Source organism: Grammomys surdaster, unplaced genomic scaffold (assembly GCF_004785775.1).
Source record: "Grammomys surdaster isolate TR1022 unplaced genomic scaffold, NIH_TR_1.0 958, whole genome shotgun sequence".
In the NCBI taxonomy this organism is placed as follows: Eukaryota; Metazoa; Chordata; class Mammalia; order Rodentia; family Muridae; genus Grammomys; species Grammomys surdaster.
The window spans coordinates 13,412,603-13,436,063 of record NW_021605377.1 but is presented as its reverse complement, the minus strand read 5'-3'; the positions used below and the strand labels follow the sequence as shown (position 1 = coordinate 13,436,063).

Sequence of the window (23,461 nt, the reverse complement as noted above, 5' to 3'; positions counted from 1 at the left end):
TTAGTTCTACTTTAATTAAGGTATATTTTTGTTGTTTTTAAAATTGTGTGTGTGTGTGTGTGTGTGTGTGTGTGTGTTTAAATAAATGCAGGTGCCTGATGAATTCAGGATAAAGTATTGTATCCTGGAGATGTTGTTAGAGGCACTTATGAGACACTCAGCATCACTTCTGGGAGCTAAACTACAGTCTCCCTTTTAAGATATTCTTTACTACTGAGTCAGTAATTACATTCGTAAAATTGGTGAATAATTATACACCGTTTGGTAAATACTGACACTATGACCCTAGATACTGTTTGTAAAGTACACAAATATCCAATATACTTACGTACTAAGTTGTCAAAACTGTAATTATTGACAGCATTAATTAAGTTTAAGTTAATGATTTTTTTATTGTTTAAGACTTGCATTTCTTACTAAGCACTATAAGGCTAATTTCTTTAAGAGATACATGTATTATAACTGTCTACATCTTAGAAATGGGGAACCAGTGAATCTAAGAGTTTGATAATTGACTTGTCCAAAGTTAAATATATAGAGTCATACATGTATAGGAATTAAAATCCTTAAAAGGGGACCTAAATTCTTCATGAAACCAAAGCTAGAGAAATCAAAACATAATGTAAAATTTGAAGAACAAGATTTCAGGGTAACTTGAAATGATAAAAAAACTGAGGGAAATATAAAGACTAATAATAGATAATAAAGATCTCTAGGAAACTGACGGTAAATTCATTTTTAATTCCTGTATACTTGTTGGAATCAATATAAATGGGGAAGTAGATTTCTGTTGTCATAGGAACTAGTATTTGATGTTTATGCTGTAGTTAGCTAATAGTATTAAAATTAGGATAATTTTACATTATTGAAAACCAAACTACTTGACTCTGATTTCATGATAATCAATGGAAATATTTGACTTCACATCCGTTCATTTTCAGGTACTTAGCAACCATCACACACAGCCCCAAAGTGAATAGTGTATTTTTAATTCATTCATGATCATTTATATTTATCCATAAATGAAATTACTTGCTTACTCTCATCTACTGAACTTCTAAATTGGCTGCCTCTAAACCTAAAGCAAATTTAGAATTCTGGGATTACCCAGAGGGTAAAAATGAAGCCAGAAAAAAGGGGGTCTAGCCTGACAACTTTCTCAGGAAGATAATTTTAAACCTCAGGTCTTTATTCCCTGGAACAATTTTACTTGATTTTAAAGTCAAGTTTTCTTAAATCCTAGTATGGTGCTGTCATCACAAACATGAATCCTATTTGTCTTCTTGTAAAATAGAGGATTTACAGATACCATATGTTCCTATATGTCATAAACACTTAAATATTTTGTATTAAATTTTCAAGTAATGAAGACTTTTGAGAAACTTTAATTTCTATAATTTTTACTTCAGAGCATTGTAATCAAACCGTCTTCTTTTGTGGTATTTTTTGCTTTATGATTACAAGCATTTTCTCCTGCTTTCTCTACTTTAATGACAGGTTGGAGCACAAAATCACATTATCCAGACTGTTTTAGGGTAGGTCTTGTATTTCTATAGCTGTATATATAATACTTGCTAGTGGTGTGCAGTGTTTATGTATTAAGAGTTAACAGAGATTTACTAACATTTAGATTGACTAGCATTTAGCCACAGGGAATGTGCCAGAAAAGAAAACCTAAAAGTATCCTGCTAAAAGATGCCTGCAATCTTATTTCTACAGAGAAAAACACATTAATGATCAGAATAGACAAGGATAGGAAGATTTATGAAATGTGGAGTATTTTTTTCAGTAGCTTGGTTTCCTACAATTACTATAATTTGAATTATTACAATCGTACCACATTGTGAATATCTTATATCATCTCTATATCCCCTGATGTTATTTGTAGGGCCCTAGGCCACAGAGCCATAAAGAAATGTATGCCACTTACTGGATTTGACCTGGCTTCTGATGAGTATAAAGGACAAGAAAAATGTTCACATGGAACACTGAATGACAATACGAAACATGTCTTTAACTTACTTTATTTTAAATATGCATGTTGAGAAAATAGAACCATAAAAAGGGAAATCATCAATAAATGATTTTCTGAATAAGTAAAAGCAAACAGACCCTGACTCTAAATAATTTCAAATAACGATGAGGTTAAAAATGTTCATGTCTTTAAACTTGTAGCTTCTGTTGTCATAATGGATGGTTGTCTTTGCACAACTCAGGAAAACCCTTTCACTTAGCTTCTTCTTATTCTTTATTCTTCTCTCATATATTATGTCTCAACTGCAGTTTCTCCTCCCCCCTCTCCCCTCAGGCTGCCCTGCCCCATGTGTCTCCCCTCTCCCCCAGATCCACCCTCAATTCCCCACCTGCACGTTTTTCCCGTTCTGTAGGGCTATTTGTCCTATTGATGGTGTCCTTTGTTTTACATACGTTTTTCAGTTTCAAGAGGTCCCATTTGTTAATTGTTGATCTTAGTGCCTGTGCTATTGGTTTTCTGTTCAGGAACTTGTCTCCTGTACCAATGAGTTCAAGACTATCCCCCATTTTCTCTTCTATCAGAAAAAGTCTTGGATCCATTTGGACTTGAGTTTTGTGCAGAGTACTAGATATGAATCTTTTTGTGGTTTTCTACATGCAGACATCTAGTTAGACCAGCACCACTTGTTGAAAATGGTTTCTTTTCTTCCATTGTATGTTTCTGGCTATATCAAAAATCAGGTGTCCATAGGTGTGTAGATTTAATCTGAGTCTTCAATTTCATTCCCTTGATTAACATGTCTGTTTTATGACAATATCAGAAGATCCTTTCACTTACCTTCCTTTTGTTCTCTCAAAAATCAATCATTTAGGCAGACATCCTTAAGCCATTCCTCACTGCATGTCCATCATATTCTGAATGTTTTGACTGTAACATACTATAATATAATAAATATTTAATACTCTCATTATTTTTACTGTCATTTACAGTTTGTATAATGCATTGTTCCAAGTGTTTTTATCCTTATAAATACTGTAATTCTCATGATAAACTTTAACGACCCAAGAAAACAAAAATCTTCATTATTTTTAGACTAGGTATAAGTGAAAAACATTTATATGCAAGGAATTAAAAATGAATTAGCATTATAATTGGTTTACAAATTATTTTTTTACTGAACTAGTAGGGCAGATAGAATTGAAGAAAGGCTTATTATAAAAAAATTAACTCTTAGTTGCATACTCTTGGATATTGAACTATATTTTAATTTGTCTTGATGACTTTAACTATGAATAAACAGTGTTTGAGCTCAAGACCACTAAGCATTATTGATACCCTTGTCACTTTGGTAACACTAAGCGGAAACATAGACATGCACATCAAATCTCAAGCTACAGAGTGTATATGAGCATGCTTTCAAAAACCAAGTTTCTTAGCAGAACTTTATTTTCCATAAGTCTATATACTAAAAGTTCAAGGTCAAGAATTTTTCACTTCAGTTCCTAGCAATGGCTTTCTTTCTGCTTTTAAATGGCTGCCTTCTTGGATAAGGTAGAAAAGAATGGGACTGAGGAGGTAGGGAGATGAAATGAGAGGAGAAAGAGAGAGAGATGGGAGAAACCCACTGAGGATCCTACCTTCAAGCTGGGATTGTTTGAATGAGAACTGTGCCCCATATGGTCAGGTATTTGGATACCTTTCCTCTAGTTGGTAGTATTGGGGGAAGTTGTGGAATCCTTGAGAGATGGAGCCTTGCTGGAGGAAGAGGTCACAGAGAGTGGATTTTAATATTCATACTCTCACCCCACTTACTGCTTGCTATCTCTTTTTTTGATGATTACATTTGATGATGTAAGCTTGCAGCCTCCTCAACCAGCCACCATGCCTGCAGCTTGTTTATGTACTTCCTTATCTTGATGGACTTTATTTCTTTCTCTCCCTTTCTTTCTTTCTTTCTTTCTTTCTTTCTTTCTTTCTTTCTTTCTTTCTTTCTTTCTCTCTTTCTTTTTCTTCCTTCCTTCCTTTCTACCCTCCTTTTCTTTCTTTAATCTTTTATTTACTTATTTAGACTCCAGATTTTATTCCCCCACCCGAGACCACCCTCCAACTGTTCCACATCCCGTACCTCCTCCGCAACCCCTGTCTCCACAAGGCTGTCCCCACTCCCCACTCCCCACCCAACCAGACTTCTAAACTCCCTGGAGCCTCTAGTCTCTCGAGGGTTAGGTGCATCTTCTCTGACTGAACTCAGACCCGGATGTCTTCTGCTGTATATGTGTTAGGGGCCTCATAGTAGCTGGTGTATTCTGCCTAGTTGGTGGGCCAATGTTTGAAAGATCTTGGGGGTCAAGGTTAATTGAGACTGCTGGTCATCCTAGAGGATTGCCTGCCTCCTCAGCTTCTTTCAGCTTTTCCCTAATTCAACCATAGGGGTCAGCAGCTTCTGTCCATTGGTTCGGTGTAAATATCTGCATTTGATTCTTTCAGCTGTGTGTTAGGGCTTTTGGAGAGTAGTCACAATATGCCCGTTTTTGTGAGCACTGCGTAGCCTCAGTAATAGTGTCAGGCCTTTAGACCTTCTCTTGAGCTGGATCCCACTTCCAGCCTGTCTCTGAATCCTCTTTCCCTCAGGCTCCTCTCCATTTCCATTTCTGTAGTTCTTCAGATAGGAACAATTATGGGTCAGAGTTTTGACTGTGGGATGGCAACCCCCTCCCTCTCTTGCTGCTGGAAGTGGGATCTAGAAGTTTCCTTTCCCTACCATCAGGCATTTCATCTAAGGTTCCTTCCTTTGAGTCCTAAGAGTCTCTCACCTCCTAGGTCGCTGGTACATTTTCAAGGGTCCCCCCAACCTCCTACCTCCCAAAGTTCCTGCTTTCATTATTTCTGCTGGCCCTCAGGTTTTTTTCCTCACCCAATACCAGATCAGATTCTCCTCTTTCCCTCCCCCCTCCACTTTCCCTCCCAGGTCCCTCCCTCCCTCCTCACTTGTGATTGCTTTCTTATCCCTCTCTCCCAAGAAAGACTGAGGCATCCTAACTTGGGCCCTCCAACTTGTTGACTTTTTGAGTTCTGTGGACTGTATTTTGGATATTCTGTAGTATTTTTGGCTAATATCCACTTATTACTAAGTACATAGTATACATGTCCTGTTGTGTTTGAGTTACCTCACTTGGGATATATTCTAGTTCCATCCATTTGCCTGCAAAGCTCAGGATGTCCTCATTCTTAGTAGCTAAGTAGTGTTCCATTGTGTAAATGAACCACATTGTCTGTATCCATTCTTCTGTGTGGGATATCTGGGTTGTTTCCAGCTTCTTACTATCACAAACAAAGCCACTATGAACATAGTTGAACACTTGCCCCAGTGGCATGGTGGGGCATGTTTGGGTATATTCCCAAGAGTATTGTTGAGTCTTCGGGTAGATCTATTTCCAATTTTCTGAGGAAGCGCCAGATTGATTTCCAAAGTTGTTGTACCAGTTTGCAAAACCACTAGCAATGACAGAGTGTTCCTCTTTCTCCACATTCTCACCAACATGTGTTGTTACCTGAGGTCTTGATATTAGACATTCTGAATGGTATAAGATGGAATCTCAGGGTCGTTTTGATTTACATTTCTCTGATCACTAAGGATTTTGAACATTTCTTTAGGTACTTCTCAGCCATTTGAAATTCCTCTGCTGTGAATTCTTGGCTTACTTCTATACTCCACTTTTTGATTGGGTTATTTGGTTTTTTGGTGGTTAGTTTTTTAAATTCTTTTATATAATGGATGTTAGCCCTTTATCAGATGTAGGGTTAGTGAAGATTTTTTTCCCAATCTGTAAGTTGCTGATTTGTCTTATTGACTATGTCTTTTGCCTTACAAAAGTTTTCCAGTTTCATAAAGCCCCATTTATCAATCCTTGGTCTTAGAGCATGAGCCATTGGAGTTCTGTTTAGGAAATCCTCCTGTGTCAATGAGATCAAGGCTATTTCCCACTTTCTCTTCTATTAGATTCAGTGTATCTGGTTTTATGATGAGGCCCTTGTTCCACTTGGACTTGAGCTTTGTTCAAGGTGACAAATATGGGTCTATTTTCACTTTTCTACATACAGACAGCCAGTTAGACCAGCCTCATACATTGAAGATGCTTTCTTTTTTCTATTGTATATTTTTGTCCAAGATCAAGTGTCCGTAAGTGTATGGTTTTATTTCTGGATCTTTACTTCTATTCCACTGATCAGCCTGTCTGTCTCTGTACCAATACTGTGTAGTTTTTATCACCATTGCTGTGTAGTAGAGCTTGAGGTCAGGGATGGTGATTTCCCCAGCCATTCTTTTATTGTTAAGAATTGTTTTCGATATTCTGGGTTTTTTGCCTTTCCAGATTAAGTTGAGAATTGCTCTTTCCATGTTTTTGAAGAGTTGTGTCAGGATTTTGATGGGATTTCATTGAATCTGTACATTGCCTTTGATAGGATGGCCATTTTTACTATATTAATTCTGCCAATCCATGAGAATCTCTGCATTTTCTGAGTTCTCCAATTTCTTTCTTGAGAGACTTGAAGTTATTATCATACAGGTCCTTCACTTGTTTGGTTAGAGTTACACCAAGACATTTCATATTATTTGTGGATATAGTGAAGGGAGTTGTTTCCTTAAGTTTTCTCTCAGTCTGTTTATCATTTGTATAAAGGAGGGCTACTGATGTAATGAAGTTAATTTTATATCTGACTGCTTTGCTGAAGTTGCTTATCATCTGGAGAAAGTGATATTGGCTGTTGGTTTTTCCGTAAATTGCTGTTATTATGTTTAGTTATGGGCCTTGAATTCCTGATCTTTCCAATACTTTTAACATGAAGGGTCGTTGTATTTTGTCAAATGTTTTTTCTGTATCTAAGATATGATCATGTGATTTTTTTCCTTTGAGTTTGTTTATATAGTGGATTCCGTTAACAAACTTTCATATATTGAACCAACCTTGCATCCCTGGGATGAAGCCTACTTGATCGTGGTGAATGATGGTTTTAATGTGTTCTTGGATTTGGTTTGCAAGAATTTCATTGAGTATTTTTACATCAATATTCATAAATGAGATTGGTCTGAAGATCTCATTTTTGGTTGGGTCCCTGTGTGGCTTAGGTATCAGAGTAATTATGGCTTCATAGAATGATTTAAGTAGTGTTCTTTCTGTTTCTATTTTGTGGACTAGTTTGAGGGATATTGGTATTAGGTCTTTTTTGAAGGTCTGGTAGAATTCTGCACTAAATCCATCTGGCCCCAAACTTTTTTTGATTGGGAGGTTTTTAATGACTTCTTCTATTTCCTTGTGTGATATGGGTCTGTTTAGATAGTTTGCCAAAGTTAATTTAACTTTGGTATGTGGTATCTGTCTAGAAAACCATCCATTTATATCTAGATTTTCTAGTTTGTTTGAGTATAGACTTTTATAGATGGATCTGATGATTTTTTTGAATTTCCTCCAAGTTGTTATGTCTCCATTTTCATTTCTGATTTTGTTAATTTGGAGCCTGGACCCTTTACTTAGTTTGGCTAGGAGGTTATCTTATTGATTCTCTTAAAGAAACAGCTTTTGGTTTTGTTGATTCTTTGTATTGTTCACTTTGTTTTTATTTTGTTGATCTCAGCTTTAAGTTTGACTATTTTCTGCTCTCTACTCCTTTGGGTGAGTTTGCTTCTTTTTGTTCTATAGCTTTCAGATGTGCTGTTAAATTGTTAGTGTAAGATCTCTCCAGTTTCCTTACCAGGGCACTTAGTGCTATGAATTTTCCACTTAGCACTGATTTCATTGTGTTCCATAAGTTTGGATATGATATTTCAACATTTTCATTAAATTCCAGGAATTCTTTAATTTCTTTTTTTATTTCTTCCCTGACAAAGTTATTATTGAGTAGAGAATTGTTCAGTTTCCACGTGTATGTGGGCTTGTTGTTGTTTGTTGTTTTTGCTCTTATTGATAACCAGCCTTAGGCCACGGTGATCTGATAAGATGCATGAGATTATTTTGATCTTCTTGTATCAGTTGAAGGTTGTTTTGTGACCAATTATATGGTCAATTTTGGAGAAGGTAACATGAGGTGCTGAGAAGAAGGTATATTCTTTTGCTTTAGCGTGAAATGTTCTGTACATATCTGTTAAATCCATTTGGTTTATAACCTCTATTAGTTTCACTGTGTCTCTGTTTAGTTTCTGTTTCACTGTCCTATCCATTGGTGAGAGTGGGGTGTTGTTGTTTCCCACTATTATTGTAAGGGTTGCAATGTGTGTTTTGAGCTTTAGTAAAGTTTCTTTTATGAATATGGGTGCTCTTGCATTTGGGGCATGGATGTTCAGAATAGAGGCTTTCTCTTGGTGGATTTGCACTTTGATGAATATGAAGTGTCCTTCCTCATCACACTTGATAACTTTTGAAAGTCTATTTTACTGTATATTAGGATGGCAATTTTAGCTTGTTTCCTGGGACCATTTGCTTGGAAGACCTTTTTCCATCCTTTTACTCTGAGATAGTATCTGTCTTTGTTATTGATGGACTCTTGGCACTCTCAAACCCTAGACAAACTGAATTCTTATGTTGCTTTGTATTGTGTGGTTTTAACATAACATCAGAATATTAAATAATACTATAACCTAATCTAACACAAATTACATCCCCAGAGAGCTCACTCGAAACACCATTATATTGACATGGTTTCAATTGAGAGGTTTTATGTAGATACAAATTTAGCTCAATACACTGTTTACTGACCAGGCAAGAGAATGTAACAGAAATCCTAGAGACTTATCTACATGTGAAACCATCCTACTATTAACATCAGGGATTTCCAAGAGTCAGGTGCATCATCTCAAATTGAAATTCTCTAACAATAGTCCTTACCCTTGTGTGTATGTATGTGTGTGTGTGTTTGTGTGTGTGTATACTTGTGTGTTCCCATGTATGTCTGTGTATGTCTCTGAGAGTGTTGATGGCAAAATTCAAACTCTAAAACAAAATTTATATCATGAATATATAGAAAAAATAAATTAATAATTAAGTGCTATACTAGGGGGGAAATTTTAAAATGCCATGAATCATTTCATAAATATAAAGTAATATTATATTCAGAAATTAATTTGAGATGACTCAATTAGAAAGAAAGAAGTCAGATAAAGAAAAATATCTCTTGAAATCAAAATACAGTATCATAAAATTGTTGTATAAAAATCAGTTACAGAAAGTAGCATTTAAGACATTTCCGGAAACATCACAAATAGAAAATTAAAAAGAAACCTGATAGAAAATATGTAAAGCAGAACCACAGTCCAGGAGGTTCAAGCTTGAAAGAATTATCAGAAATCAAGAAGCATTGACAATGATAACAATGAATTGATGACACTGCCAAGTTCTTCTGCTTGCTTGAGATTAAATCATGCTTCTTGGAATCATATTTATAGCAGTTTTCATTTGTTGTTTTGTTGTTTTTTCAGGAGCAGCAATTTTCTTAGGCCTTTCCTTTTCACAGGTCTAAAGCTTAACTGGGCATCATTTTGCTTGCCTAAGGACATACTTCCCTTTACTCTATTATGGACCAGGTCTCTCTTAGCTTGGCTCCATCACTAAATTCTCTGGTATCATTTTTCATATATATATGAAAATATATATGAAAACATATATGAAAACATATATATATATATATATATATACATACATATATACTTTTCATTGTTTTTTTATGGATTTTATACCATGCACCCCAATGCCACACATCTCTCTCTTCCCTTATACTCAACCTCTACCTTTGGAGCCTCCCCCCATCTCACCAGTAGGGAACATCCTCATTGTGGAAGCTGTAGTGTGTCATAGTGTGTCCCACAGTATACTCTGTCCACATTTCTTTGCTTGCAAATGTTCATTGCAGTGACTACATGGTCTGGTATGAGGCCTCTGATTTCTGCTACTCTAGTGATACTAGAACTTCACTGGAACTCCTCTCAAATATCCTGTTGTTCACCTGCGTCATGACGATCTTGTGGTTTTGGATTTGTAGGAAAAGTCCCTTTGTATACTCTAGCAGTTGATAGATGGGGTAGATGTTAGGCTGAGCTGATGCAAAGCCCTGGATCTGGAACTGAGATATATTTGAGCTGGTCAATCTTCTGGCTCTTTGGCTTTCACACCCTTAGGGCTGCTCAAAAGGAATGCCTGCAACCAGAGTCAGCTGTGCCCTGTGCAGGATGCAGGGTCAACTCGCTTGAGTGTTGTAGATGGAGGAGACATGGCCATTTTTTCCACTCTCATGACCCCAGGCTAGCTCCCCTGTCTGTCATAAGTGGCAAGGGATAAGGAGGGGTAGAAGGGTGTCTCTCTTTCACCTGCACTACCACATAGCAGACAAGACACAGCGCCGGTTCATCTGCAACCCTCACATCCAGGAATAGCTCTACTACTACCCATGTGAAGTGCATGGCATGTTCTCCTAGAGTGATACAGAAGGTGAGGTGGAGGGACAGCTCTCCTGCTCCCATGATTCTTTTGAGGCCAGCTTTCCCACCTCCTGGGGACGAAAGGGAAGTAAATGAATCTCTGCCTCTGTGATGCAGCAGACATGAGACAGGGAGGGTCCTCCTACACTCATGCCCTTTGGAGTGGCCTAACCTGCAACACCTACATCCAGGGCCAGATCTTCTTTGCTTTCAAGGTGAAGAATAGTGCCTCTCCCATGTGCTGCAGTAGGTAAGTGGTAGAGATAGCTCTCTTACTTTTGATAACTTTGGGCCAGCTCTCCTAACTACAGTAAGTGGCAAGCAGCATGCAGGAGTTATCTTTCCATTCCTTATGTCACCACACTGCAGAGAAGTAATGGGAATAACTCTCCCATGCTCATGCCCTGAGGCTTCCCCACCATAGGGGTCAGCACCACTCTGCTGTCTAGGCAATGTGCAGGACCCGATCTTCTCAGTGCTGCTTCTGGTGAAGGGCAGGGCCAGCTTTCTGGCATTCATGACACCAGGATCAGCTCTCCCACAGGGTTCAGGTAGTAAAGGGGGAAAGGGAGGAGGACATCTCTCCTTACTCCATGTTACCACTCAGGAGATGAGTGACAGGGACAGTTCTTTCATGTTCACATCCTCAGGCCTGCTCCCCTGCAACTCCAACAATATGTAGGGCCTTTTCTTCTGGTTACTGCAGCTGGTTAGGTGTGGGGTCCACTCTCTTGCTCTTACCTGCTAGGACCAGCTATCCCATGATGTCCACTTGAAGAGTGGGGCCAGTTCTGCACAGCCTTCAGACATCAACATGTCTCTAGATGGTAGCACAGATCAGAGATGTCTTCCTGGTTTTGGTGGTGGTGGTGGTGGTGGGGTAACAGTCCTCTGATGCTGCAGTGCCACAAACATAGACATAATCCCTGGTGGTAGCGCAAGCCAGGACCCAACCATGGTCCTAAGTGGTATCACCAGCTACTCACATCAGACTGTTTCTCACTACCCTGGAATCTCCAGTTCTGCCTCTCTTCATTGTGCCCACATCTTTTTTTGTTTCTCTTTCTTGTCTATTTATCCCCCACTTACTTGCCTCTCTTAGTAGTGCTCAGGAGTCTTGGAGTGTCTGGGGTCGTCCCAGGAGTGGTCTCAGGAAAACAACACCCTGCTTGTCTATTATGGCACTAGTCAGGAATAACCTCCGGCATTATCTGCCTCCCCTCAAGGCCTGAATGGCAGTAAACTTGTGGTCAACTCAGGCTAGATCTCTGACTGGTCCTCATGGTGCTGGACTGGTAGTCATCTTAGGTTTACTACTTTTTGGAGGAATGCAAGCCTACTAACCATTCAGATGTTCACATGTCAGAACACAGAGCGTAGACATGGCCTCTCTCCTCTCTGCCACTTACTGATGCAATGGTGATGCAACTGCCATGCTTGCGATGCCTTAGTATTTCTCTAGAGAGAGTTAATGCACACAGGAAAATATACATAAGTTATATGCAAATATTACCATGTTTATTGTGATGGGAAATTTGTGAAACCTCAATTTTGGAAATAGGGTACATCATAGGGTTCTCTTAGAATTATGTCCCTTACAAATACCTATGAAAGACTTCAATTTGATTTCTTATTTATGAATTAAATATGTTTTTGTTTTGTTTTACACTCCTTTTATCCTTTTATATTTCTAATTGTTAAGAATGAGAGAGATGTGTGTGGGCAGGGGAGCAGTCTCAAGCAGAGATTTTTAAATAGATTTAATTAGAGTAGTTTTAAAACCATAATTTGTTTTATGAATATATTCTAAAACAGATAATATGTACCACATAAAGTCATCAGTAAATTAAGCAGAATTATTTTTTAAAAATTAAAATGAATTAGCCCTTAAAGCATAGGGACTGGGGATACACTCACCCTATTTATCCCATGAACACATTCATTGAAAAGCCACTTTGACATTGTTATCATGCAAGAGAATTTGGACAGAGAATTATTAAATGAAGTAAACACAGATTGTGGGTGACCGAGTTGTCTATTTGACCAATGACAAACAGAAGATCGGGAGTGTAATATATGGTAAATATTATCTCAGTGTATGTAAACACAGCTGAATAATAGTCTTTGGAAGAAAAGTAATGAAAACCCAACAGAAAACTAGTGCAAAGGTTTAGGGAAGAAATAACCATTTGAGTAGAATTGAAAAGTTGAGTGTAAGTAGAAAAAGGCAAGAATTGTGTAACATGAGTGATGTGAATAATGACGTGGACCTTAAAATTAGGTGTTGGTGAGGCAATTCAAGAAACCAAAATAGACGCTGTAGAAGCAGGCGAAAGTGTGACCTGCAACTAGATAACATGGCAGGGGCAAGGCAATCCTAACCCAACTTGTGTAGCATACCTTGAGATTTCCCATTCTGTATTCTAAAACCAGACGGCATTATAACATTTTAAGCAAAAAGTGAAATCATAAATTTTCTATTAATTTTGGGGACAAGGTGATGGCAATTGGAGAAGTTACCGTAGAACTCATGGAGAGAAGAGGAGGCATAGAGATGGGGCAGTCTGTTCACTTTGCATGCTTCTTTTGAAGAAAACTGCAAAATGTCACTCATAGTGCATGCATGGAATAAGGTCATCACTAGACATAGTACACAGTTATCACTGTGGAGAGTATGATATATATAATCTCACCCCCACATTTTTCTATAACATTACTTCTCATTTAGTAAAAGATGTCTCATTTAGTTGTACCCTTTATGGTGATAAATGATCTTTCCTGTCCTTGACTAACTATTTGTCTTTGCTTCAGATTTTGAGAATTTAAGGCACTATAACAAAAAACAAAATGTGTGCTCACACACACACACACACACACACACACATCTCAAAACCAGGAAGTTACAAAGCAAAGACGTTTTATTCAAATCAAACCATTGGAGGCTGAAAGTCCGATGTTTTACCACCTCTTCAACTTCCACTGAGATCCTCCTGACAGGTGATAGCATGGTGTAGTGGGAGGTGTGTGAAGATAAGAACTTACAGAGACAGAGGGCATCCAAAGAGAGAAATGGCCAATTCTTTTGTTGTAACAACCAACTCCTGGAGAATTAATCAGTTCAGAAAGAAAGCATCAATCCATCAATACATTGTTCTCAACAACAGCTCAGTGACATCCAGCTTCCTACTATGTCCCTTCTTAATGGTTCCACCACCAGAAACGTGATACTAGGGACCTGACAGTCACAGGTGATTCCATAGGAGACAGTCCACATACAAAATCATGAGGAAAGAACTCTGCTTCAGAAAGAGTGTAATGACTGTATGTGGGGATTCTGACAGGGGGGGCAATTCTTTCCCAAAACTTGTGGTCATAGGTGATCACAATGACATCTCCTGTAGTCATCCTCTCCCTTTAACATTTCTACTATGAAGTGTCTTTCCATACTCCACATCTGTAACTGTCGTTTCTTTTTGTAACGGCCGTCAGGTTCTGCTACTTTGTAAAGGCCGGCCGGTTCTGCTGCTCCGGTCGGCAGGTCAGGGTCTAGCAAGAGAGAGAGTGGGGACAGAGGAAGGGGGAAAAAGGGGCGAGAGACGCAAAAGATAGATACAAGACAGAGTCCGGTGGCGTCTCTTCAAGTCTCTTCTTTATTCTCCTCTCTTCTTACTATATTCTCCTCACTCCTTCAGTCTCCTCTACTCCTCTACTCCTCTACTTCTTCCTACTACTTACTACCTCCTACTACTTACTACCTCCTACTTTCTACCTCCTACTCCTCACTCCTCAATAGAAAGGAAATCCGGGTATTTATACCCTTTACCACGTGACTTGCCCTCGTGGACAATCTCAACTGAAGCCACTATGTCACGTGCCTTGTAGCCATGGATACCAGGAGCACCTGGCAGCTGGGGGCACTAAACAGTGTAACAAGATGTTTATCAGAGTGCGCTCAGCTATTGCAGGCTGTTGAAACAAGTCTCTTGTCAGGGTATATGGCTCAAGATGACTGTAAAGATGATAGCCACTTTCGGCTAAGAGTCGGCTCCCAACACACATTTGATTGGTTCATTGTATTACATCTTTGTTAAAAGGATCGTTAATCATTTATTTACTTTCTCTCAGAATATTAAGACATTCCTCATTTTTAAGCCTCATATCTGAAATCTAAGCACTGTCCCTCATATCCCTTTGTTTTGAAATAGATTGTCTTCATTCTAAAATCTAAACTGTGTCTTACAAAAGCTGCTACCCATAGTTCTGCTGCTATGTTCTTTTAAATCATAATTCCTGTTTTATTTTCTCCATTTCCCTTTCTTTGTTTCCTTTGAGTCAGCATGTCACTATGTAACCTAGTCTGGTTTTGCATAATCTTCCTGCCTCAGCCTCCTAAGTGCTAGGATCAAATGCAGGCTACCACACCCGCTCTACTAAACCATAATCTTGCCTTCCACTGAATATCAGTGAAAATTTCTTAAAGCCTATTCATTTCCTCTAGTAAAAATCCCAAGTCTTTAGGATGTAGTGCCCTTGCTTTCCTGTTTCGAAACTACCTTTGCATTTTGACTTTATAACATTCTTCCTCATGCCTCAAATAGCTGAGAATATCAAAGCTCAACATTTCTCCAAATATTAAAAAAATTGTTATATACATATGGTTTACATAAATTATAACTATATATACATATATAAATTAAGTCCTCAAGCCTCATACTTTCATGCCATTGCTTTTATCTGCAATGCCCATCTCAATTTTCCAATGTCAATTGTCCTTAGTTTTCATGATTCAAATGCATATCATTTTATCTCTCAGTCATTCCTAGTTCTTCCAGGCCCCACTCGTGTTTCTCTACTGCCCCGTGACTATATCTGTCTTGTCCAGATGGTTAGTCTTTTCAAAATCAAGGGTTAAATGTGGTTCACATGTCTGTTTCCTCCCACCACTGATGTGTACTAGATTCACCTATACTAGACACTGAAGAACTGCTTGGTGGGTTAAACTGCATTTCTGACTTAAAAAAAAAAATGGTTCATTAGAAACACTCTTCCTGTCAATTGCTATTCCTCAAACTCAGATGCTTCCCTGTTCCAATTTAAACTTCTACCACATTCAATGTTCACATTCAGGCTGTACGTTGTACTGTCTCACCACCTGAGGCCTATTTAGCAAACTTTTTAATTTAGTCAATGATATCTTCGTGGAGCCCAACCACTGTGAGAGTGTGCATCTTAAAACATTTAGTACAAATACCATTGCTTTGTCTTCAGGATTTCATCAGTTTTAGGGTTTCAAAAAATTCCAAATATTATCAAAAAGAATAAAATTAAATATATAATCAATATGTGTCCTATCTGTCAGGAAAGGCTAAGTAATTAATGCTTTTCTATAGAGATCTCACATTAGTTTTGGGAAAAATTTAAGATCCTATGTTTTCTCCTATAGCTTCACTACCATCTACTAAATATATCAACATTGTGATTTTATTTTAAGAAGTAAAAATCGAACGATACCTAACAGTTCAAAAATTGGACTGTGGACTAAGATATCTTAGATTTAAATCTAACCTCTGTTCCTCTGGATTTCTGTGTCTGGTTGCTAGTTTTCAAATAGGTAAACTTTAAAGAAATAATACATAATTCAGAGCTCACCAAATGGATTAATACACATAAAGTGCTGGAACCACATTTAGCTCTTGCCAATATTAAATCCAGTAGCCATTTTGCAACGAAATTATATTTACATTTAATTCTATTACAGTAACTGGGTACATTTTGATACATTTCATATTGAATATAGTTTGCATAGGTAGGTGGTTGTGTGGTGAGCCATTTATTATTCTGCATAGTGAATTATTTTTGAACTTAAAGGAATTTTCCAGGTTCTGGCAAGAGGGTAAGATGCTGAATCTAGCCAGTGATCCATTCTTCTTAAAATTTTACCTGGATTAATTTAATAAGGTACTTTAATCCAGATTTTTTCAAGGTGATGTCAATCAGACAATCGGTCACACTTCTGGAATTAACCTACCGCCCCAGCCTATATGCTGTCCCTGGCTATTTCTTCTACTTGCCCTGTACAAGGTCCTGAACTTAGGTAGCCCACTGGAGCATGAACTAAAGAAGAATCTGATATCTCTAAACATTCCAGTAATAAATCTAATTACAAAAATTAACTTAGTTTTTATCCTTCACTTAGCGATTGAATTTGTTGATTCAGATATTGATATATGTTTTATAAAGATAGAATTTGCATTGCCCTTTTATTCAAGTACAGAGAAAACTTAACACTTCTAGAATTTCTCAGCACATACAGTGAATACATTTTTTAATTCTTATTATTCTAGAACCTAACATTTTAAGACAATTTAAAGATATTTATCAATATGAGAAATAATCACTGGACGTTGCCTAAAATTGTCTGCTATGCTTCTTGTATCTGTGACTATACAATTTACATAAGATTTATTTCTCTTTAATGGGAAAAGATTATGTGAAATACTCATTGGAAATTTATTTAATGGATTTCTATTGTAAGTAATATTAAACTTAATTTTAAGAAATTTTAAGAAACAAAGCTATATTTAATGTGTGGATAGAATTTTTATCATAGCCCAAATGCTAAATCAAAGTTGCAAGATACTTTAAACAGTATGAATAAAAAAGGGTCAAGCTTATATCCAAAGTGGACCTTTGTCTGTAGTGATGTGGAAACTTGAGCTGTTCCCCAATTCATATTGTGCCATTTCTTCTCGGTCTTCACAGATACACATCTGCACATATTACTATCTGAAGAAATACATTTTTCTCATAGTATGTAATGCTAAACTGGAATTTACACATTTTCCTATGGTGCAGTTCTCTCAGTTTAAGAATAGTTCTTCTAATATGTTATAAATACAATATTAGTTGCTGTTTGCTGACAGGTAATATATTTGAAATACCATAATACATAAAATACTATAAACAACTAATACTTATGGTTATAATTCTATTTCATTAGGAATCACTGGTCCTAATATGTCCTCAAAAGGCTTTAATGACCTCATCTTTTGTAATGTTTCTTCTTTCAGAAAGAAACTTGTTTTTAAAAGCGATAGCCATGTTAAAATATTTCATGCAGTCATCTTGAAATTTAAAAGCTCCCACATCAAGCATGACATTGAACACCTGACTTACTCATCTCACTGATAAGAAGAAAACGTGAAGACTAAGAACAATGAATGGCTTGGCTGGTATAGCACGTGGAGGATAGACACTTTATAGGTTTTCATTGACTATTAACTGAAATTGTGTGTGCCAAGATTTAGGTTAGTTGAAACCCCCTACAAACTGAGCTTACGGAAACAGAAACTGATCCTTCTAACATCGTGCCTTTTAATACATCACAAGAATGCATTCCCTCCTCCCCAAACATGTAAGATCTGTATCTTGTGATGCAACGAAATGTTTCTTTTAAAAAAAAAAAAAAGATCTATAGTAGAGGAGAAAAATCTTTCTTAAAATTCAAAATCCTATAGCTAATGTGAGCACACACAATAAAAGCCCTGCACACTGAAATATTTTCTCATTTTTAAGGGAATTAATGGCTCTCCACCAGCCCTTTAACATGTAAAATGAGTAAGTTACTTGTGTCCAGTACATCCAAAAAAGAGCCAGGATAAAATAAACATAAGGGGTTGGATATCTTGGAAAAAATCTGTCATGGGTTTGGGTTAATCATCTCCAGAAGAAATTCAACTTGATGCCTGAAATGTAAGACTTTTTGGAGAAAGCAGAAAGGCCCGAGGCAGTGTTGATCTGAGAGAGTGCTCTCCATGGGTCAGATCTGCTCCGCTGGTAGAGTGCAAACCCAGTTCACAACCACGGCCTCTGAAAAGTTGTAAAAGACTGCAGGGGCCTTCGAGCACACACACTCCAGCTTTGGTTACATAGTTTTTATGGCCTGGTTTCTTATTATAAAATAAAACTTAAAAATAAAATCTGTGCTTAATTTTCCAACCTTCTGTCTGTCAGTGATAGGGGCTGCTGGCCTCCAATTTTGCGGAGTAAAGCATCCCGGCTGATTTTTCATTTCAGGAATGATAGGTGGATGGATCTGTGAATATGTCACACCTTTGTTTCATACAGTTTTCAGGTACATAAGCCCTGCCTTGTAGGCATGTGGGTGTTTAGAGATGAGTGGGTTCAGTCAACACTTTGGGTTGGTTGTCTTCCTTCCCTGGCCATATAGGTTTAAAATACATTTTAAAGCTCTGAAATTTCATTGTATTAAAAACCCTGGTTATTTGTTTAAAAAACTGATTTCTATTATCAATAGTGATTTGAACTTTGGGGAAATGGACTAGTATAGAGTAATTCTTTTAAAATATTTATTCTCTATCCCACACTCTCCTCCTGTCACCCCTTTTTCATCATCAGAAATAGATTATATTTCTTTGAAATAGTATCAAGCAGATATAAGAAGAGAAGTTACCATGCGCATGAACTTAACCATTGGAGTGCAGGAAAAATCCTGTCTAATTATAAACTATACTGCTCATTTACCACAATGTTTGATAGCTACATACAAAAAAAATAGCATAAAGAGATAATTTTAGTTCCTTCTGTGTTTTTTCCACCCCTAATTTTATTACTGAAATCTATCAAAAGAGTTCAATTTAAGTCTTGTTAATTAAAATATCTTACCAGTTCCAGTGGCCATTTGTTTTGTACACATATGAGGCTTTTGCTGACCATCTTGTATTCTGCTAATACTATATTTTTCTTAAATTTACAGTAACCTCATAGGTGTAGGCTGACTAGATCTAGGAAAGAATTTCCAACATTTTCAGTGTAGAAGTCAATCACTTGAATGAATAGGGTCCACTGAGGACTATTTGAAATGCTCAAGCATTTCAAATCCTTTTTCATTTGACCACTGGATGACCTGATAACTATTTCCTGTCCCTCAATAAGGTTGTGACCCAGGTCTAAGAGTGCGAAACCCAGATAATTTTAGAAACAAATCAAACACCACAGAATTACAAAAGGGAGTTTCACTACATTCTTTCAAAAGCAAAAAAATATTTCTTAAATACGAATGTATAAAAATAAACTGTGCTACCTCTATGTACTGACTGTATTTAAGATTGTCCGGGCACTAGTCCTCTTGTTTTTGAGGATTAAAAATCAACAGGTATTTCTAAAATATGAACTTGAGTCCAGTTTCTCATTTCCCTTCTACTAAAGTAATTCAGAGTATAAAATTTAAAATGCCATCTATGAGACGATAGTGCTGTTATAATAACTCATCAATATATGCCCAAACATGTTATATTAAAATGAGATGAATTTTCTATAGATACTGATACATGCATGTGTGTAGTTTTATTTCTCTAATAGCATTTGTACCTATGGAAAGACAGAAGGTAAACAAAGAGAAAAGCTCGTGTCTGCCACAGAGCAGGCAGGAATGTGTCTAACCACCCTTCCGAGCTGTTAAAATACCTTAGACAATTGAATTAAGGAAAGGAAGACTTTTACAAGTGCATTTTGCTGATCTGAAAGTGTAATTGACTATGGTTTGCTTTGATAATTTTTTTTTTACTTTTCCATAACTTGGATGTGAAATATAATGTTATGAAATGTTAATTGTTTTAATGAGGTCAAGAAGTGTTTCCTTAAAATAACAGTTTTATGTTTAACATAGGGTTGCTATTTTTCCTCCTTGTATAGATAATGAAGTCATAGCTTAAAATATAGTAGAACTAAAATATAAAAGAACTAAATTTCTTAAAGTATCACTTGAAAATGGTATATATTGAAAGATGTCACTGAAATCTACATTTGCTATAAACTGTGTAAGCTGAAATGTACACTTTTGATAATGATCACATACTTCTCAGACAACAAATTCTCATTTTTTTCCCTCTGGCACATTCTAAATACTTTAAAAATAGACAACTACTCACTATAAAGATGACTAATGTGTTTTAGAATGTAACATGGCACATTACGCCCATGATTCACATTTTGGTAATACACTAACTGAAACATTATGAAAATAGTTTCCCTCTCTATTCAGTTGAATGCTGCTATCATAATCAGAAATTATAATTTAAGATATCATAATTTGGTTTGTGGCGAGCTTCATTTGGAAGTATTGCATGGAGTTAGGTGCATCTATTTTCAGCTTAAATTGTAAATTTAAAGACATCCAAAGCAAGATAGAAATCATTATCAAATAGAATTATTCATTGAATGACTTTATTAGTTTTTAAACAAATGAAATCCCTTAGAATATAACTTTACTCAATCATTACTTGTGGTAACTATATATAAAAATAATAATACATATTCAAAATAATAAACATAACTTTAGATGTTAAAACTGTATACATAGTGAAAACTATAGCAGAATGTGGATACTTTAAATATTTGCTATTAACTTTAAAAATATTGTCTAGGTGTTCAAAAAGTAAAAGGAATAATTCGTACATTGAAATTGTTTTTAGGAAATTATAAGCCTATATTATGCAACATAAGTCTCATATAAAATTGAAGAGAAGTCTATTCTGCCTATATTTTTGTTATTTAACTTACATAATATTTCAACAACTTTACAGATATTCTACATTTTAAATAATACTTATACATTTTGTATATTTTTCTAAGTCTTTTGTATTTTAGTTGCTTATTAAGAAAACACACAGAATTACACATAAATTTTGAACTTCTTAAATTGGGTATACAATTATTTTCTTATTAAGTATAATGTAATTGAGTATAAAACACTAAAATGTTGGGTTTAAGTCATGTATATTCTGTCACTGTGACAGAATTTTAAAAACATTTCAGAACAAATAACCTTGACACAATTAAGGGACATAAACAGACATTGAAATTAATTTTTTTGCTTGGTTATGGGAGTTCAGGTTAGGCAACAGAAATTCTTGATGCATCTACTTGGTCAAAACAAAATTTCAGTTGTAAGATATAAAACTGTGAGGGATTAAGACAAGAAAGTAAATCTTAAATACCAGGAAAAGAACTCAGATGTAACCTATAGATGACCTCGACCTGTTTGTTCAGATGACAATTCTAAAACTATACAGGGGATATTCCCATTTAACACAAGCTTTGACCTCAGTGGCTGTCATGAGCCCCCTCTGAATTGGCCCATTCTGTGATATGGTGACATTGCTTCTGTTGCCTCGATTGTGACCTCTGATTGCACGGTACCCTTGAGAGTTCCCCATAACAAGCGTAACTCCTAGTTTTTAGCCAGGAAGGCTGCTCAGCTTGCCTCGAATTGGCAAATTACATATGCTACCTCTCCTGCCATGGTATACCACTGTTATTCTGCATACCTCTGTTGGAGAACTTTCATAACAACAGTTGGGTATTAGTGAAATACACAGTGATTACTTTTTCTCATAAGTCTTTTTATTCTTTCTGAGAGAATACTCATTTAGTTTCCAAAAGGTTTGCTGGCTTTAGAATATATAAAATTTTATATTTTTAAACAATTTCTTACCTGCATTTTTGTTTGACCCAAAGAGATCTGCCTTACATTCCACTGCCTACTCCCTTAATCAGGTCATGTCTAGGTAATATAGTTGGTGCCAAGAGTCAGAATGGCATCAGTTTATGAAAATGGTTAGTTAAAACAAGTACAAAGCTGACTTTCAGCCTCAACACTATCATCATAAGCATATTACTCCACCTTTGGACTCCATTTTATCTCTAAAATCAAGTTTACTATTTAGAATTTTTGTCAGACTTAAGTAAAATGAGTACAATATAGGTAATATGTTACAGCGTTCTACAATAAGTTTATTTTGAGTGGTGGTGGTGTTACTTTGTTTTCTTTTTAAGAATTTCATACTTGACTCCTTCTTTTACATCATTTGTATTCCTCTTTTCCCCTCCATCTTTTCTCGGGTTCTTCCACTCAAATTCATGACCCCTCCTCTTTAGTTATTATTCACACACATACACAAACACACACTCATGAATGCATTCTATGAAGTCCATTATTACTTATATATGAATGCTAAATTTATGACTGACCATTTGGTATTAGGCAACCTATTAGGAAGGTTGACCTTAAGGAAGACTTATTATCCCTCTCTCCATAGCCACTAATTATCTGCAGCTCTGTTATCTAGTAGGAGTCTAGATTTTGCTCCATCTATATTGGCGTGTCAATTGGTGATGTCACTGAATGGATATTGTTTAGGTGACCGTATTGTTAGGACTCCGTGGATGTTGCTTTCTTGATTCACATAGAAAATATTATCTCACAGCAGAACTTTTGATCCTCTGTATTTTACAGTCTTTCTATCCTACCTTGTACAACGTTTCCTGAACCGTCCGTGTAGCAGCTATGTTGTAGATGTATAAGTGGGAGCTGGATATGACACAATCATTTGTTCTTCTATTTTGATTAAGCTGTGCTTTTCTATAATAGTGTCTGTCTGTTGCAAAAAATAAGCTTCTTTAATGACAGACGAGTGCCACACTTGCCATTGAGTATAAGGATACATTTTTAGGATGAAGTTGGAAGTTATACTGGTTTAGGAAAGAGACCCTAGTAGGTTCTTCTCTAGAGTCTATAATCTCACCATGGCTGTTGGAAAAGTTTACATTACCAGGCATGAATTCTTTCCCTCCTACTGAAATAACATGAAGCCCATTCAGAAGACTCCTGGTTGGCTCCAAGATATAAGTGCTACTATTGCACCTCAGGACTTTTTGCTCTGATGGTCACTATTATGGTTCATAATTTTTGCAGCTGGGTGGGATTATCAGTGGCATTTTTTTCTTGGAAGCTTCAGTGACACCTTTGAATTCTGTAGAGTTTGTCCTCAAATCAAGAAGAGTTTCTCCAGTCATGTGTCCAAAAGATGCATCCATCATATTTGATTAGAGTTGTGTCTATGTTTGCTTGTTCATTTTGTTTCATTTTACGTGCCTCTCAAGGATGAAAATGTATCTGTAACCTGCACATCAGTGGATACCAGATCTTTCTCAAACTC

At 36.5% G+C, this 23,461-nt stretch overlaps 1 protein-coding gene and 1 non-coding gene across 3 annotated transcripts in view; one reads left to right on the top strand and one right to left on the bottom strand.

The window, feature by feature from the left end:
- The window catches only part of Lrriq1 (leucine rich repeats and IQ motif containing 1), a 184,683-nt gene that overhangs the window by 106,644 nt on the left and 54,578 nt on the right, over positions 1–23,461 (top strand). The gene's annotated exons all lie outside the window — the stretch shown is intronic.
- On the bottom strand, positions 11,770–11,897 carry LOC114634528. The gene has a single exon (XR_003713344.1). It is a non-coding gene; the product is annotated as a small nucleolar RNA SNORA17 (small nucleolar RNA).